Source organism: Grus americana, chromosome Z, assembly GCF_028858705.1.
Source record: "Grus americana isolate bGruAme1 chromosome Z, bGruAme1.mat, whole genome shotgun sequence".
Lineage (NCBI taxonomy): Eukaryota > Metazoa > Chordata > Aves > Gruiformes > Gruidae > Grus > Grus americana.
Genome location: NC_072891.1, coordinates 59,053,448 through 59,073,381, shown reverse-complemented (window position 1 = coordinate 59,073,381; position 19,934 = coordinate 59,053,448). Strand labels below are relative to the sequence as shown.

The 19,934-nt window shown below is 40.2% G+C and overlaps 1 long non-coding RNA gene across 2 annotated transcripts in view; it reads right to left on the bottom strand.

Annotated features, from left to right (window-relative positions):
- Positions 1-252: 252 nt before the first annotated feature.
- Positions 253-19,934, bottom strand: part of LOC129199770 (uncharacterized) — a 52,756-nt gene continuing 33,074 nt past the window's right edge. For both annotated transcript variants that reach the window (XR_008574738.1, XR_008574739.1), the window contains exons 2-4: positions 17,835-18,130; positions 3,463-3,509; positions 253-947 (exon numbers count right to left, since the gene is read on the bottom strand). This is a non-coding gene — a long non-coding RNA (uncharacterized LOC129199770). The remainder of the gene's footprint in view (positions 948-3,462; positions 3,510-17,834; positions 18,131-19,934) is intronic.

Genomic DNA, 19,934 nt, shown 5'->3' with positions numbered 1-19,934 from the left:
CTCAGTCACTGTCTCACCTCAACTGGACATGGCAGAGAAAATACAAAAAAACGCTCGTGGGTTGATCTAAGGACAAGTGAGACAAGAAAGCAAATACCTTCACACACTAAATACTTGACTTGGTGAAATTAATTTATTATGATTCAAAACTTGGAATAGGATACTGAGAAATAAAAACATATCTTAAAAGTCAAAACACCTGCACCCCTCCTTTCTTTCCAGGGTCAACTTCACCTCAAGTTCTCTACGTCAGCCCCCTCAGTGGTGCAGGGGATGGGGCATTGCCATCAGTAGCAGTCAGTTGAGTAGAGATTGTCTCTGCTGCTCCTCGCTGCACACAGACTTCCACTGTTCCAGCATGGGATGCCACTCATGGGAAAAAGTCCTTCAGGAATGAGGTGGTCCTCCACAAGGTCACAAGTGCTGCCACCAAACCTGCAGTAGCGTGCACTCCTCTCTCAAGTCCACAGGTCTTGCCAGAAGCCTGCTCCAACATCGGATTCCAACAGGGTCACACTCTCCTTTTGGCATGCACCGGCTTATGTGTGCAGCCTTCCACAGGGTGCAGGTGGACATCTGCGGCAACATTAACCTCCATGTATTGTGGGGGACAAGATGTGTCACTACACTTTTCACAATAAGCTGCAGGAGACTTTCTGCTTCTGTGCCTGGAGCACATCCTCCCCCTCATTCTTCACTGACCTTGGTGTCTGCAGACTTGTTTCTTGCACAGACTCTCTCTACTCTCCTGGCTGCTGCTCTTTAGCAGCTTTTGTCCGTTCTTAACTGTGTTCTCATAGACGCAGTACAACCATCACTGATAGGCTTTGCCTTGGCCAGCGCCATGTCCATCTTGGCGCTGATAGTAACTTGCTTTATCGCACATGACAGAATGTTGTGGCATCTTCCTAGAGAAACCGCTCCAGTAGACTTGCCAGTACCAACACCTTGACAAATAAATGCAAAATAGCTGTATATGTCTGTTTTCTATATACATGTTCATACTGCCAATAAATTTTTTTAGCCTTTCTTGGAGCAGTGGGCACAGAACTCAACAAAGTAACATGGAAAGTACCTTTTTTTACTACTAAAATGACATTGGGTCAATTCAAGCATGTACAACTCTGAAAACTCCTGAGAATTAAATGATACTACAGAGTAAATTCGAAGTTCACTAGCAGGATACTAGAAGTCATCATTAGTGAAGGTTTCCAAGTTTAAATGAGAAAGAACTGTAATATAGAGGATAGTCTACCAAAAAGAAAAGTAACCTTTAAAAGACTGTGACTATTATGCGCTGCCACAAACAGCAACATTGTCAACGGTGAACTGTTTTATCCTTCTCTAAATAGTAGTTTCAAGGGTGGTGAGCTATTTTTCTCCTTGTTACACAGAATAGAGACAAGATATTGAAGTATTTATTTATGTTTCTTTTCACATTTCTATTACAACTGAATTGTTAGAATCTAAACAAAAGTTAAAGTGTGAGTCACTAATCACAAAAGTCAATAAGTATATTTTCATTCTTAAAGACATTGAAAAAAACTAGTTACATTTATATATGAATAGCTAGGTTGTCTAGACAGATAATTTTCCCTGTCTTCTTACTTGCATAGAATTTTAATACGCCTCATATCATTCTTAACGAACAAAGTGTTTTGATAGCAATTTTTTTAAGCTTTTAGACTACAGCCTTTCAGCTCTTTCCCCATGACAGACAGGCACAATTTTGGTGGAAATCTCTGAAAGCAAGCAATCTGCCTAAAGGCATAGTCACTTGCAGATCAGTGTCTAACATCTTGTAAAGATTTAGTATAAATTAAAGGTAAAAACTAATGGGGAAAAATCACTGTGTTACAGTAAAAACATATGTGAAATGTGATATGAATCAAGTTGCCATGCACCTGAAGAAGCGAATTGTGTAGAGCTACCCTGCTTGTTAAAGACAGATAAGAACCATCTAAATTGTGTGCTATTGTCTGATCAGTAGGTTGTCAATGTTAAAATCTGACGTTTAACTAATAGATTACTAGTTCACTCACTAAACCATGAGGAATCATTTGGGCTTGGCGAAAAGTACCAGGAAAGTACAGGAAAGATAATTTTGGCTGGGAAGTGACAAGAAAATCATGCACCTCCTCCCTATTATAGCAGCTACTAAAAGATAAAGACAGACAAAAAAATGAGACTGCATTCTAGTTTACATGGTGGGCAAATAAAAGTAAACCAGTCATTTAATTGTACAACAATGAGCATGCATTAGAAACATTAATACGTTAATGATTTATGTGTAAATAACATAAAACCTTGGCCGCACATGCATGTCCTGTCATGTGCAAAAAAGCCATAAATGCACAAATATGCAATAAAACACCTATAATCTGTGAATATTCACGTATTGCACACAGGGTAAATGAATCCTCATTTTTTGCACAATAGCTCTTGAGCAGAAAGTGGAAACCGAAGTGTAAGGCGAGATTACGGTAAATCCAGTGTAGAGATTTAAGTCTGAGGAGCCTTTTCTACTTTAGGCGTACACACTCAATTGATATTTTATATTTTAAAAGTGTGTTAATCAGCAATTATAAAGAGAAAAAAGTTTACTGATGTAGACATAAGGGCAAACTAACAGGAACAAGTGTATTCAGCAACAAAAGCATTATGGTAAAAGTTCATTGAAGCAATCTGTATGAAAGAGATCATAGTTCAGAAAACTTGTCAAGCTGTATGTACTGTTGGAAAAAGTAAATTTCTAAATTCGTTTTGAACTAAAAATTCCCGTTATAACTGAAATAACTGTTCTACACTGCTGGATTCATAATAATCCCAAAAGAGAAAATTTTGCAAAGAGAGTAAAACTCTCTTTTGTGATTCAAATGCTTTTAACAATGGATTAAGTGCTGAATCAAAACTTCAGTGAACTGGGCATTTCCAGAAAGTGACTGAAAAGTCCATGCTGTACAAAAAGCTAAATACTAGGACTCTAGGACATCTATGTAGAGAATTCTGCGTGCTGGGAGATAATAATGTTTGTTCTTGTGAGTTCTGAAAAAAAATCTCCTTACACCTGTGTCAAAATATGCTTTCCAGTTCAACAGTGGAGTATAGAAGGTTTGGCGACATGTACATAGTATGTTTTTAAAAACTAGGCATATTCCTGACTTAGGCATGTTGCAGCAATGGGCAACAAGACATAGTTCTAAAATTAGTTTGGATGAATGCTGAGATACTATATTTCTTTGATTAAAAAAGCAAGCTAAAATTCCTCAGACGCACTTTTGCAAGTATCATGTTTATAGTTACTTTCAATTCAACCAAATATATTTCAAAAATATCTTCTTTTGTGATTTTTATTCCGGTTCAAAATAAAGAGGACAACATATATGTTAATGACTAGTGTTTACAGTATAAACTGTCGAGTTTAGTCCAGTTAATTGGATCTGCTAGTCAAATAACACTTACGTTATCTTAGCGATTATGCTCTCCAAGTCCATCGTAGTGAAAGTTTTCTAATGAAAAGATTAAAATTAATCATAGTATAAAGTTAAGATATAATCTATATTATGCTCATCTATTTCCTAATATTTGGAGAACAGATTGAATTCAGAAAATTACTCGTTAGGATTTATGGATAAGAAAGCGTAAAAGAAAACAAAGAATGCTGCAGTAGTGAAATACAGATTAGAAAGTCACAGGTTCATTCTGTGTCTGTGAGCAACTTTAAATTTAATTTCCCTTTCCTTCAATTTCATGTTGGAAGAATTAGCGGTCCTTTAACTCCAACCGACCACTACCTGCAAAAGATTTGAGAAATGAGCTGCACCTGAGATATCTGGAAAAAGAAATATGCTGCCTTTTGCTATTTAACTGCAGATAAAGGATTCCTACCCAGTAAGTATATTTATACAAATACAGTATAGAGGCATTCGACAATGAAATAAGCAAGACAAGGTATATAGGGTTCTTATTGCTTCAGAGTATCATAAAACTTAAGATAACTCAAGCAAACAGAATCATTAAACCGTATCTATCAATATAAAAAGAGCAGGGGAAATACACATTACCTAAACCAACTGTGTTCCACTGGCGTGGCATTCACAGCTTGTCATTCTCAGTAATACTAACCATAGAATGTATGGTAAGTTTTAGTTAGTGACACGTGCTCATTGGCACCTAAATCAATAAACTTACCAACACAGGTCTTCTTTCTGAATCTTAAATCAGAAACACTTGAAGTTCGACAGAAAAAGAAGACGGTGTCATGTTATTAAAAAACACCTGCTCCACATATTGTTGTCAGTTGATCAAGGCATTCCTGCTCACTGAAATATTTCACAATTTTATTTTTTTGAAATGGTTGAAAAGTGTTTTTAAAGGTAGGTATGAGAAATTCTAAATATTTGTTTATTTCTCTTAGGTCTTAGCTAACTGGTTAAAAAGAAAGAAAAGTAAATTATTTCAAATAAATTAAGTTGTTTGACTTAGCTCTTGACAAGAGCCACGAAAGCAAAAACTAAAAGGAACTTGTGAGTTTCAATCATAACTTTTGTTAAACTTCATTTCACAGTATGTATCCGTTTACCACAACATTTAAAATATAAACCACGATTTTTTCATACGTCAGTCCTTATCATTTCACTGTAGAAACTTGACTAGGAAATTCTTACAGTGATACTATTAAAATAGAGGAATCTGTTACTTCCACTCTGTGTTTTATATAAAATGATATAATCATCAGTATTTTAAGGTTACTATTGTGGTGAAGTTACAGACTGGCATTAAAAGAGGAAGGTTTCCCATTAAATGGAAATGTTACAGAATTTCGTTATCACTTCATTCAGAACTAGAAAAACTGTTTTTGGAAGCTTCATCTTTTCTGTATCATTTAATAGCTGGCTACACTATCATTAAATTGACATTGTAAACTATGCTGCTATGGTATAATAAGACCTTTACTCTCTATTCTACGCCTTTTTGCCATGCACAGATTTCAGTTCCAAGTTCAGGTGTTAGCAAACAGAGAAATGTTAACAGTTTTATATTTAACTTTTCATTTTTCATAGAATCATAGAATGGTTTGGATTGGAAAGGACTTTAAAGATCATCTAGTTCGAAATCCCTCCAGATATGGGCAGAGACAGCTGTACTAGACAATTTTGCGGAACGTCCCATCCAACCTGGCCTTGAACACATCCAGGGTGGGAGATATCAACAACTTCTTTAGGCAGCCTTTTCTATTGTCTCACTATTCTCACAGTAAAGTATTTCTTCCCAATATGTAACTCTTGCCGGTTTTAGCCATTACTCCTTTTCCTACCAGTACATATCCTTGTACACACTGCCTCTTCACCTTTCTTGTAGGCCTCTTTAGTACTGAAAGACTGGTATAAAGTCAGTCTTGAGCGTTGTCTTCTCCAGGCTGAACAACCCGTATTCTCTCAGCTTGTCTTCATAGGAGACGTTCTCTAGCTCCCTCATCAGCTTCGTGGCCCTCCTCTGGACTCGCTCCAACAGCTCTATGTCTTATGTTGAGAGCCTCAAAGCTGAATACAGTACACCACATGGACTATCATGAGAGCGGAACAGATTTCAATCCCTTGACATATTTGTCATGCTCCTTTTGACAACAGCGCAGGATATGTTTGGCGTTCTGGGCTGCAAGAGCACAGTGCCAGTTCACGTTCGGCGTCTCATCCACTAGTATCCTCAAGTCCTTCTGATCAGGGCTGCTTTCAATCTATTCTCTTCCCAGACTATAGTCGTGCTTGGGACAGTCCCAACCCACCTGCACGATCTTGCACTTGGCCTTCTTGAATTTCATGCAGTACAAATGGGCCCCCCTCTCCAAGCTCTCAAGGTCTCTCTGTATAGCGTTGTCTACTGTGTTGACAGCACAACATAGCGTGGTGTTGGTGGCAAACTTGCTAAGAGTGCATTCACTGCCACTGTCCCTTTTGCTGCCAAAGAAAACAGTGCTAGTCCCAATACCTAACCCTGAGGCGCACCACTTGTCACTGATCTCCACGTGGACATGCAGCTATTGACCAGAACTCTTTCACTGTGATCATCCATCCAATTCCTTATCCACTGTTTTCTTTTACCATGAACAGTGTCAAGAAGAATCATATTAAGAAAAGTAAATGCATACCTCCACACACAGATCATGTCAGTCCTCATACCAGTATCTACGTTGTGGTTTTAATTGTGAAGAGTCAAGGAGCCAACATTCCACTAGAGACCAAGAGAGCGAGTTCACTATAAGCAGTTCACTGTTGCTAGCCAACAGCAATTCGTCTAAAAAAATAAAGGTCTGTTGAATCATGTAAGAATTGGCATGATTTTTTTTATAAGCACAAAGGATGTTGCATCTCTATCTGGACAACAAAATAATATAGTGTTGTCAGTTGTTAGCAATAAATGTTTGAGGCTTTTTGAGTACAAGTAAAGACACAGTCATCAAAGATCAGAGGCCAGTACTGATCTTTCTTTTCTTTCCTATATTATTTCATTGCTAAGACTGTTCCTTATTCAGTGCCCTTACGTAGAATGTGGAAGAGAATAGTAGGAAAATGATGATTTTCATTCAGTAAAGAAATTCTTCCCCATGAAGATGGTCAAATGATGGAACAAGTGCTCAGAGAGGTTGTGGACTCCAGTCCTGGGTATTTTCAATACTTTATTAAGAAAGATGGTGGGCAGCATGATCTAACTTTGAGGTTAGATCTGCTCTGAGCAGATTGAGACAACAGGATTCCAAAGTTTTTGTTACAAGAGAAAAGGCTCATCTGCTTATGCCTGAGGGAACACTGGGGAACAAACCCTAGAGACTGAGAGGTCTTATTGCCTCGTGGTTTTGAACATATTTTAGTATGCAGGGGAAGAGCATAGTGTGTGCATCTCTGTGTGTCTGTTGCACTCTGTAATGGGTGTTTGCACTAGGAGCTGCAGTGGTCAGTGGCCTGGGGATTCATATATCTCTGTCCCAGCAGTTGGAGAGAGCTGAGATTGAGGCTATGCTATTGGGCAGATTGAGCACCTGAGTTGATTTTTTCAGTGATCCATACATGTATTTCTTACTAATATGTTAATCTGCCAGAGAGGAAGTCAGAATGAGGCCATTGATTTTTTTTTTGCTTTTACAAGAGTGCTGCATTTTCAGTCTACAATCCATGTGGCCTCCTGCACTTCTGTGGACTACATATGTCTATTTATGTGTGCCTGTTTGGAATGCATGCTCTGCATTGCTACTGGTTGGGCCTAGGGGCATGGAGCAGTATGGTACTGGATTCAGCAATACTGTAACATAATTTTTCCCTGATTCAATGAGTTCTGAAAGAATCTGAAGGAAAAATAGATGTCTGAAGTAAATGTCAGGGAAAGTGGTACAGATAGAAGTTAAAAATGGCAGCTTCTTCTTTTGGGATGAACAGAATAACCTCAAAAGAATTTCATACTCTTAAAAAGATGACTACATTTTAGGCACAAAAACTGTTGAAATTCAAGGCAGAAGAAGCTAGGCTGTGTAACATTTAAGATCAAAGACATTATAAGATGTTGTGTAATCAATTTTCTTCTTTTGGGAAGCAATATTTAATTTTTCCTATATGCATGTCTTTCTCTTGTCTGCCCTGATTCAACGGAGAAAGTTAGCCTTGTTAAAAAGTAGTACTTGACTTCTTTTACCTATAGACTTCAAAAGCAAAATTTAGTTCAAAATCTTTTTAAAGGTCCAATCTATAAATCAAACAAGGAAAAGTCCTTATTCCACAGGGACATTAACCATATTACAGCTCACTGTAATTTATGAAGTAGGGATGGAAAAAGGAACTTTGCAGTGAATTATGCTGCTCACTATAAAATATTTGTGAATAGTTTTCTTGTAGCTTTACACATCTAACACTGCATTAAATCTTTCTAGAACAAGGACAAAAAAGACACAAGGGTCTCTAGAGTTTTCTCATATATATAGTAAGTCTTTTGCTAACACTCTCATTCTCGTCAAAATCTTTGGTAATTTTAAATGGCTCCATACTCACTAATGAATAAATAAAATTTACATGATTCATTAGCAGCAAAGCAACCTTCTCACATCACGGGAGTCTAAAAGAAAAATCTGTCTTTTGCCTGTTACACGTGCTTTAAGTGACAGTATCATGACAACAGTTCATATGTAAGAGATATCTTTTTTTTTGTTTTAGACAGATGAACACAACAACTACATAAAACTAAGAGATTTAGCATTAAAATGACAGATGAAATTCACTGTAGTTAAATGCATTTTACATTGTTAAGGCTGTTAAATGAAGAGGAATGAATATGGGAAATAAAGCTGGCCTTACATTTAAATCAGATCTGTAAGATTGACTTTGCCATTAAGGAGTAAAATCTTGGAATCATGACACACAGTTCCATGATATCACCGCATTGCTATTCAGTAGAGGTCAGAAAGCAAGCCACAGATAAGGAAAAGAACAGAGAACAGAGCACACAATACTGTAATACCATGGTATAACTTAATGTTTCTTTTTAAATCCTACATGCATATGTACCCTCAACTCAAAAAGGATATATTGATACAAGAAAAGATTCACAAGAGGGTAAGAATATGTAGAGATTGCCTATATATGCGATCTGCCTGACAATGCTGGTACTCTTCTGTCCGGTAAAGAGCTAATCTAGTGATAAAATGCAAGCAATGGTATTGGAAAAAAATATCATTTTATTGCAGTATGAGTTCCAGGGAACTTCAAAAGAGATAACTGAGCTTTCAGATTCAAAGGAAATGAAAGGACAGGGATCAGCACTGCAGAAAAGCACAGAGAATGCTGTGGACGCAAAAAGTTTTTATGGGTTGAAAGGGACACAACGTCAATAAGTAAACTACCAATACAGCTGGCAATGGTCAGAGGCTGAAGAGCACTCAAAAGAAAAATCACATATGCCTGTTCCCTCCTTGGTCTTCCATGAGTGGTTTCCAATTGCCCTTGCTGGAAAAACACTCTGAGGGACAAAAATTGGTGTAAATCCGTACACCAACTCACATTGTTCCAGAGTGGGCCAGAGTAGCCATGCCACTCCCTTCCGCCATGCAGTGCGGTAGCCCAGTTAGAAATGTGCTATGTAATAGTTTGGTTACCTATAAAAAAAAAAGCAGCTTTGCATATGACCGATTGCACATTAGCACAAAAGTTTACTTTAAGGTCAGCTGACTAGAAAGAAAGAAAGTTTTCAAACTTTTATACAATTATTGCCTTCACTATATATAAAAATGTAGGTTACTTTGGCTATGCAGACACTAGTAATCAAAACTAAAATTAGTACTCACGACTAAATTAGCTCATAGAGTTGCATTACCACAGGTTCCTGCTCAGCTGGGACAGGATATTTATCCTACCTTGATTCTCTAAAAATTTTGTATCTATCTGCATTTTAGGTGAGCCAGATGAATATCCTCTTTCCACAGCTATCAGTAATAGTGCCTCTTTCTCCATGCAGCAAGTCAGCTAAATGTACTGATCTGTGGGAAAGCAAACCTTTTCCTTTTTTGGCTCAGCTCATTCTCAGCTAATGGAATGATTCTAGCAGACACAATGTGTCCACATACTTAATAAAGTTGATGTAAAATAGAGGATGACAAGGCTGTACCTATCAGTGACAGAAAGTCCTTAAAGCCCATTATTCTGACTGAACTTAGACATAGATTTAGTGTGTTTAATGTAGACAATCCCTTACTGATATGGTGGAATGAATAAATTTATTTCTCCAAATTAAAGCTTAAAGAGCATGAAAAATCCTTCCCAGTCAGGTTAGAGCATAATTTTATTCTTCTCCTGAAACTCATATGCAGGGAAGGAAAAATGGTAATTAAGAATATTTTTAGGCCCCTTTGAACGGGGAGCAGCACTCAGTGTATTAAAGTTGTCTTTCATGTCTTGCTTCTCTGAAATAACAAAAGAGTCAAAAATTGTAGGTGACTGAAAAACCTGTGATGTTATTAAAGCTTTATCAGAAGTGAGACAGCAGTTTCCATAAATGCTGAGTGGCATGGAAATAATTTTGTTAGAATATTTATAGATACAGGGAAAAAACAACCAAATATAAAAGTATTTTAAGACCTCTTAATTAGAAAAATATTGGAAAAAATTTTAATTATTATTCCAGGATTTATATGTCATCTCTTTTCCAGCACCCTGGCACTTGTCTCTAGTAATTTATTGAAATTGTATATGCAACAAAAAAAAATCTGATCAGGCATGGAAAGCCCAATGCCATAGATAAGAAGTTAAAGTGTGGTTGCATGCAGAAAAAAATTAAAAGAATCAAAGAGTTGAGTGTTAAGTCAAGTCTTTACACCACTGAATTAAAAGTGTGAGCTTTTTTTTAATTCATGTCATGCATGCATAATTCAGAAAAATATCTCCACAGTATGTAGTATTCAGCACGTAGAATTTGGAAACATTACATTTTTGGTCTATAAAAGCTGATAACGGATGGTGGTTTAGGAGGGTTGAGATCTAGAAAAAGGAAAAAATTCTCTCTGATACAAAGTAGTCCTACAAGAGATAGTCTGTGATGTGTGCTTTTTATATACTGTATGATACATAGGTAATATGTTTTCTTAAATACCAGAACACAACTGGTGTTTCGACTTTTTTAAAGGAAAATAAGTACACTCAAATACAATACTAATCACAAAACCACTACTTGGTTAGAAAGTTTAATACATCACTAAACGTCCAACTCTCTCCAAGTCAGTCACAGCCGGGAGGCAAGTTTGCAAGGCATCTCTCCATTGCTACTATAAGGTCTATCCTCCAGTGACGGCATCTGTAGCATAATTCTTGCACTTTTTAGACAATTTTCAGAACTCTACATGGATTCTTCTTAAGTTAGGTTCCTTTTAGGCTAAGGAATACTTTTTAGTAGCTACTACTTCATAGTTTGATATATTTGCACCGTCTTGCTTATTTTTTCTTCTTTATTCCTTTCAGTTTTATGCATAAAAATATCCCCTTGCATCGCACCTATTCATTTGGTTAGCCTTGCCCCGCCATTCAGGTCAGAATTTAAAAGCTTTCTGAAAATTAACAGACTTTTTATTTTCTTGACTTAATTGGAAACATGACATTCAGACTTCAAGTATTTATATACAGCATGATATCCTTCCATTCGCCATATTATCTTCCATTTAAGTAAGACATTTATTATTTCATCTGACCTCTGTGGTTGACTCTACTTGGTTTTTACCACAAAGGAAAATCACAACATATATCTGCATTGATAGCTAGCTAGATAGAAATTTTTTTAAATAAAACACTCAGGGTATAAAAAAAATTGAGAGTTTTTAAACATGTTCATCTGCTTTTATCTATGCAGTTATATGTCAGAACCCAGGATTTAAAGTCTTGATATACACAAACTGGAAGACTGCCTTTCTCCTCTGAGAAATTCCATTGGATAAAACACAGATAAGCCCTAGGACTGTAGCAAAATAGAAAATATAAATTGTGGTAAAAAAGTACTGAAATCTCTTGCCGTGATAACAAAATCCTAATTGCTTTTCCAAGAGGCGGCCAGGTCCTCAATAGAAATGAAAAGCCCAAGGAAGATAAAAATTTATGTTTCAGCTCAGTGGCTTTCTCACCTCCATGCCTGACAAGATTATGAAGCATACCCTCCTGGAGACTATGCTCAGGCACATCGTGATTGATTACTGCCAACATGGCTTCACTATTGTGCCTGACAAACTTGGTGGCCTTCTATGATGGGATTACAGCATCAGTGAATAAGGGACTAGCAACTGATGTCATCTACCTGGACTTGTGCAAGGCATTTGACACTGTCCCGCACGACATCCTTGCCTCTACATGGGAGAGACATGTATTCGATGGATGGACCACTCAGTGGATAAGGAATTAGCTGGATGGTCACACTCAAAGAGTTGTGGTCAACGGCTCAATGTCCAAGTGGAGAACGGTGAGGAGTGGTGTTCCTCAGGGGTCGGTACTGGGACGGGCACTGTTCAACATCTTTGTTGGTGATATGGACAATGGGATCGCGTGCACTCTCAGCAAGTTTGCCGACGACACCAAGCTGTGTGGTGTGGTTGACACGCTGGAGGGAAGGGATGCCATCCAGAGGGACCTTGACAGGCTGGAGAGGTGGGCCCATGCGAACTGCATCAAGTTCAACAAGGCCAAGTGCAAGGTCCTGCACAGGGGTCAGCACAATCCCAAGCACAACTACAGGCTGGGCGGGGAACGGATTGAGAGCAGCCCTGAGGAGGAGGACTCCAAGGTGCTGATTGATTTAAAAGCTCAACATGAGCCAGCAATGCGCTTGCAGCCCAGAAAGCCAACCGTGTCCCAGGCTGCATCAAAAGAAGGGTGACCAGCAGGTCGAGGGAGGTGATCCTGCCCCTCTACTCCGCTCTTGTGAGACCCCACCTGGAGTACTGCATCCAGCTGTGGGGGCCCCAGTACAGGAGAGGCATGGAGCTGTTGGAGAGAGTCCAGAGGAGGGCCACAAAGCTGATCGGAGGCCTGGAGCACCTCTCCTATGAGGACAGGCTGAGAGAGTTGGGGTTGTTCAGCCTGGAGAAAAGAAGGCTCTGGGGAGATCTAATTGCGGCCTTCAGGTACCTGAAGGGGGCCTCCAGGAAAGCTGGACAGGGACTGTTTATGAGGGAGTGTAGTGACAGGACAAGGGGTAATGGTTTTACGCTAAAGGAGGGTCCATTTAGATTAGGTGTTAGGAAGAAATTCTTTACTGTGAGGGTGGTGAGGCACTGGAACAGCTTGCCCGGACAAGTTGTGGATTCCCCATCCCTGGAAGTGTTCAAGGCCAGGTTGGATGAGGCTTTGTGCAACGTGGTCTAGTGGAGGCTGTCCTTGCCCATGGCGGGGGGGGGGTGGAACTAGATGATCTTTGATGTCCCTTCCAACCCATACCATTCTATGATTCCATGATTCTATGCCACAACTGATACAGCTAATGTATTTTTCTCAATCCCTTTGGCACCAGAGTGGAGACCACAGTTTGCCTTCCCTTGGAGGGGCGTCCAGTACACCTGGAATTGACTGCCCCAGGGGTGGAAACACAGCCCCACCATTTGCCATGGGCTGATCCAGACTGCACTGGAAAAGGGTGAAGCCCCAGAGCACCTGCAATACATTGATGACATCATTGTATGGGGCAACTCAGCAGAGGAAGTTTCTGAGAAAGGGAAGAAAATAATCCAAATCCTGCTGCAGGCTGGTTTTGCCATAAAACGAAGGAAGGTGAAGGGGCCTGCGCAAGAAATCCAGTTTTTAGAAATAAGGTGGCATGATGGGCGGCATCAGATCCCAATGGATCAGCCATGTCTCCACCAACCAACAAAAAGGAGACACAGGCCTTCTTAGGCATTGTGGGTTTCTGGAGAATGCACATTCCGAACTACAGTCTGATAGTAAGACTTCTCTACCACGTAACCTGGAAGAAGAATGATTTCAAATGGGGCCCTGAGCAACAACAAGCTTTTGAACAAATTAAACAAGAAATAGTTCGTGTCATAGCTCTTGGACCAGTCCGGGCAGGACCAGATGTAAAAAAAATGTGCTCTACACCACAGCCGGGGAGAATGGCCCTACCTGGAGTCTCTGGCACAAAACACCAGGGGAGACTCGAGGTCGACCCCTGGGGTTTTGGAGTTGGGGATACAGAGGATCCGAGGGCCACTACACTCCAACAGAAAAGGAGATATTGGCAGCCTATGAAGGGGTTCGAGCTGCTTCAGAGGTGATTGGCACTGAAGCACAGCTCCTCCTGACACCCCAACTGCTAGTGCTGGTTTGGATGTTCAAAGAGAGGGCTCCTTCTACACATCATGCAACCGATGCTACGTGGAGTAAGTGGGTTGCACTGATCACACAGCAGGCTCAAATAGGTAGCCCCAATTGTCCAGGAATTCTGGAAGTGATCACAGACTGGTCAGAAGGGAAAGATTTCGGAATGTCGCCAGAGGAGGAGGTGACACGTGCTGAAGAAGCCCCACCGTATAATAAACTAACAGAAGATGCGAAACCATATGCTCTCTTTTTGGAACAACCTCATAGACACCTGGGCCAAAGAGCATGGTATTGAGTGGGTGTATCACATCCCCTATCATGCACCAGCCTCTGGGAAAATTGAAAGGTACAATGGACTGCTAAAGACTACCCTGAGAGCAATGGGTGGTGGGACTCTCAAACACTGGGACACACATTTAGCAATGACCACCTGGTTAATTAACTGTAGGGGATCTGCCAATCGAGCTGGCCCTGCACAATCAAAATTTCCATGCCCAGTAGAAGGAGATAAAGTTCCTGTAGTGTGCATGAAAAACATGTTGGGTAAAACAGTTTGAGTTATCCCCGCTTCAGGCAAAGGCAAGCCCATCTGCGGGATTGCTTTTGCTCAGGGACCAGGGTGCACTTAGTGGGTGATGAGAAAAGATGGGGAAGTCCAGTGTGTACCCCAAGGGGATGTGATTTTTGGGTGAAAATAGCCAATAAATTGTATGATATTAATAGCTATGTACTGTATCAACGGTACGACCATAACAATCACCCAAAACTAATGGAAGGATGGACTTTGAAACTGAACAAAGTGCCATGATGATGGAACTAGAACTGGTGCCCAGGAACTTCATCGAAAATATAGCCTCTTTGACATCCAGACTGTGATCATGGCCCATACCAGATACACCAGCCGTAAAAAAACCCGAAAAACTCCGGTTGCAGCATGGAACAATCCAGCAGCTCACACCTTTGCTCCTGCTCTGAGAGATTGTAATGACAGATGGCAGCCAAAGCCATGAACTAAATGAAAAATGGATACCTGTAGACTAAGGACATGATATCTGTGTATCTGTATATATATCTCAAACACAGGGAATGTGGTGGTGATTAATTGACAAGTGTAGGATCTGGGCATGGTGTAGATGGTATGGAAAAAGGGGTGCAAAATATGCTGTGTTCTGCTGGTAAAGAATTAATTTTCACCTGAATGTGGGATGGGAGAGACCCAGGACAGGTGACCCGAACTAGTCAAACGGAATATTCCATACCTTATGACCTCATGCACAGTCTAAAGTGGGGAATAATTAGGGAGGAGTGCATGGTTCCAGAGCATGTCACTTGGGGACAGTCTGTCTTCAGGACGGGTCTGACCGTGCAGTATGATTTGTATGGTTGCTGGGCGAGAAACTGCATTGTGTATCACCAGCTTTGTATATTCTGTTAAGTACTGTTGTTATTTTCCTCTCCCTTTGCTGTAGCAGTAAACTGTCTTTATCCCAAAAACAGGAGTCTTTGCCTTTGTTTTCCCATTCTCCTCCCCACACCCCCCGGGGGGGTGAGGGTGTGAGCAAGTGGGCCCATTGTGCTTAGCTGCCAGCTGGGAATAAAATGATGAAAGAGAATTGTCCAGGAGAGAAACACTTTTCACTTCTGACAAGTTTCATCTGGGAGCAGGGCCTCGACCTTTTCAGTTTTGAACCTTGAAAGTGGTCAACAGCAAGAGAGATGATATGTCACTCCTTGGAGTGTTTTGTAGGCTAGATGAGCTGCAGCCTCAGTGTTAGTAAGGCTGTCAATGGGGTGATGAGGCTCATTTCAGGAAAGAAACATTTTTCGGTTCTGTCACCTTTTGTCTGGGAGCATGACATCACTTGTTTAGTTTTTCTACTGGATGTGGATATATATTGAGAACAAAAATTGGTCTTAGAAAAGTTTCATAGGCTGGTTTCAGGAAAGAAACACCTTTTGGGGCTGTCTCCTTTTGTCTGGGATCAGGGCCGGGAAATTTTCATTTTTAAATCTCGATGCTAACTGATGGCTAGTGAGATCATAAGTCTGTCCTCGGACCATTTCAATGATTACACAAGCCTGCAGCACCACCATCTGTAGCGCTGTGAATAGGCCAATGAGAGAAAGAGAGAGAGAGAGAGAGAGAGAGAGACTTTCAGTGCTGTCACCATTTGTCTTGAAGCAGGGCCAGGACATTTTTCAGTTTTTTTTCAGCTGGTTGCTGATAGACGCCGAGAGGGAGTTTAAGACTGCTTGGGCTTCCTTTGATGCCTAGACAGGCCTGCTCCCTCAGTGTTATTAGAACTGTGTGTGGAGTGATGAGACAGGTTTCAGGGAAAGAAACACCTTTCAGGACTGGCACCTATCATCTAAGACCAGAGCAAGGACATTTTCAATAGTTCAGCTGAATGGTGGTAAATGCTGAGAAAGAGGGTAAGTCACTCAGACTGTTTAGCTACATAGATAAGACAGCAGGCCCAGTGTTATTAGGGCTATGAATGGGGAAAGAAGACAGGTATCAGGTATGAAACACCTTTCAGGGCTGGTACTTTTCATTAGGGAGCAGGGCCAGGAGATTTTCAGTTTTTTGGCTGGTTGCTGGTAGACACCAAGGAAGACGGTAGTTATGTGCCTCGGACTATTTCAGTGATAACATGAACCTGCAGCCCTATTGTCAGTAGTGTGGTGAATGGGGCAATGAGACAGGTTTCAGAAAAGAAAGATCTACTGGTGGTTGAGCCTTCTGTCTGGGATGAGAGCCTGGACTATTTCAATTTTGAAGCTAGAAGCTGGTCGAAAGCAAGAGACAATGCTAAGTAGTTCATCAGAGTTTTTTCAGTGCCTAGGTAAGCTTACAGCCCTACCGTTAGCAGAACTGTGAATGGGACCATGAGGTATGTCTCAGAAAATACACAACTTTTGGCGGGTTATTACATTTTATCTGGGTCCAGGGCCTGAAGGTTTTCAGTTATTTTCGTTGGACGCTTGTTCACATCAAGAACAAAGGCAATTTGCTCCCAGAAGTCTTTCGGTGGCAGGGAGAGCCTTTAATCCCAGTGTTATCAGGGCTGTGAATAGATCAGTGAGGGAAGTTTCTTCTAAAAGTATCTTCTCTATGGCTGGTATTTCTGTTGTGCACTAAGGATCAAATCTTCCCAGCTGTGTGCTGGGGCTGGGCAACCCAGATGGTCGCAATGAGTATGAGGCTGGACATATTTTCTAGAAGAGCTGCATGTGTGGAAGGGCCAAGGCAGCTCTTCGTGTAGCAACTGAAGATGGGGCTGTGCCAAGGGCTCTGGATGGTGATGGTGTTGCCTTTGCTTGCATTCCAGTAGGAGCTGGCCAAGGAGGGAAACTCAGCGACTGCCACAGGCAGCAGCCTCCAACAAGGAACCGATGGTCCCTGTGTCAAGGAAGGATCCTACCAAGCAGTCAAATACAGGGCGCCCAACCAATAAACAGGGTAGGCGAGCCTGAAACCCCTCTGTTAGTTGGGTTGTAGATGGTGCAATGAGACAGGTTTCAGGAGAAAAGCACCTTTTGAGACTGGCAACCTGATAGGGATCAGGGTGTGGATGAGTAAATTTTTTTTGACTAGATGCTGGTACATGTCAAGAATGAAGGTAAGTAGCTCATACAAAACTTTGAAGCACTTTTCACGAGAGAGTCACCTTTCAAGGCCATCTGTTTTCATCTACTACTAGAGCCAGGGTGTATTGAGTATTTCAGCTGGCTGTTAGTAAACATTGAGAACAAAGGTAATTCGTCCCATAATATTTTTAGAGGCAGGTTTTTAGGAAAGACATACCTTTTGGGCCAAGAACATTTTGTCTGGAAGGTGGTCCATGACTTTTTTTCAGTTTTGAAGCTTGAAGTGGGCTAATTGCCAAAGGGAGATAGTATATGGATCCCTGAACTGTTTCAATGCCCAAGCGAGACTGCAATGATTGTATTATTAAGACTGTGAATGGGGCAATGAGACAGGTTTCAAGAAAAAACCCCCACCTTTCAGGGCTGGCAAAAGTCTTCTGTGAGCAGGGCTGAGATGTTTTCAGTTTTGAAGCTTGAAGCCTGTCAACGACCAGAGATATGCTGAGTTGCTCCTCGGAGTTTTTCAGGACCTCGGCCACTCTGCTGTGCCAGTGATAGTAGGGCAGTGAAGGCGGCAATGACACAGGTTTCAGATGAGTACGTACATTTTGGGGTTGGAACCTTTCTTCTGGGAGTGGGGCCAGGAAGTTTCCAGTATCTCAGCTTGATCCTGGTAGACACCAAGAATGAGGACAATTTTGGAGGGCAGGCTGTGAAGATAGTTGGTGCAAAATAATTAAAGGGACATTTCATGCTATAATGACATCTTTCTCAGTTTGTAAGGACCCTGGGGTAGAAGAAGGCCAGAGAGGGGGTAGCAGCAAATGGAATGATGCCATTTGTCTTTCAGCATTATTCTTAAACATGACAGAACCCTCCTTTCCTGGAGGTGGCTGAACACCTCTCTGTCCTTAGGAAGTAGTGAATTAATTCTTTGCTTTGCTTGTGCACCAGGCTTTTAATTTATGTATCAAACTGTGTTTATCCCAACTTACAGCTTTCCTCACTGTATCTTTTCCATTTGTCTGCCTCATCCAGATGGGGAATGAGCAAGCAGTTGTGTGGTGCCCGCTGCAGGTAAAACTAGCTCACACTTATGTGTTTTAATGTGTAGATCAAATTATTTTATTACAGCACTTTAAGATCTTCGTGACAAAAAAGAAAGCCCCATTGCAAAAGGGAGTCTTGAAGAGGCATTAACCTGTGATTTCAAAATAAGTAGGTGTGCAGGAAGATTGACATAAATCAAGCACAGGACTGCAGATAGATTTCTTTACTTAATTATTAAGCAGAAAAATAGCAACCTATAATATAATAGCGACCATGCATGGCTTCTGTTAACATAGTTCTTTGGACAGAGATTAGAATTAATTTTGAAGCGTCACTTCAAAGCTTTAGAATGCAATTTCCAAATTCAACCATGTGGAAAAAATCTTGAATATATCATTCATGAAGCTATAAATTTTTAAAGCTTGTGAGGAAATACTAGCACACTACAGGCTATTCAAGAGAATATACTGTTCCATTTTAAAGATAAAAGTTAAAACTAAAATTATAAAATTGATTTGTATACTATATTTATAATATATTTATATATGGTGCTTTTGAAAAAGATTATTAGTCCTCAGATATATGATCTACAGTTGAAAATTTTTATTTGATACTCCCTGTGACTCTGTTAGATGTACTTAATAAAGTCTTATCATCACTAGTACTGTTATAACAGACACAGTACGCAATGAGAGTAGAATTGATAATAAGTTTTCCTGAAACTTTGATCTCTATGAGTGAACTCAAATGCCACCTACTGAGCAGAAAGGAATGGTGTTGTTTTATGAAGGGCATTATACTATATGTGGTTCTACTGGCCAAGCACTGCTGTGAATTACTTACATCAGCTTTGGCAGAAGCTGCAAGTAAACTGAAGCGGCGGTATATATTTATTGCCCCTTTCCATGTTTCACTGATCTGGAATTCAAATTTTTTTAAGTTGTCCTATGCTATTATGGCAAGATATGCTTGTATTTATCTGTGGTACTTCACTGAAAATAGTTGCTTAATTGCTGTTATGGACATGTAGTTTTTATTTTTTCTTTCCAAGTCATTCACAGAAGAGTTACATTTTGGAAGTACATATAGACTCATTGGAAACCATTAGTTAGAAGAGATGCACACGGATCATTTATTCCAACTCCTTGGTCCTTACAAGAACACCTAAAACTAAACCATATATAGATTTATCTGAAGGGTGGGTGAAAAAAACACCAACTCGTGTCCACAATTAGCAAGGAGTTTACCTTACTTGATCAAATTAAAGAATCAGTAACATCTGAGTAAAAAAACCCAATGACTCCTGCTTTGCCTTTGAAGTACTTAATAGCATGGATTTCTTTGCTCAATGTGAACATCTAAGATGATAATTCTGTCCAAGGCATTTTAAGTAGATTATATGAAAACAGGTATTCAACAAATGAAAAAGAAGTCAAACTCTTTCTACACTGGGGATATCAAGTA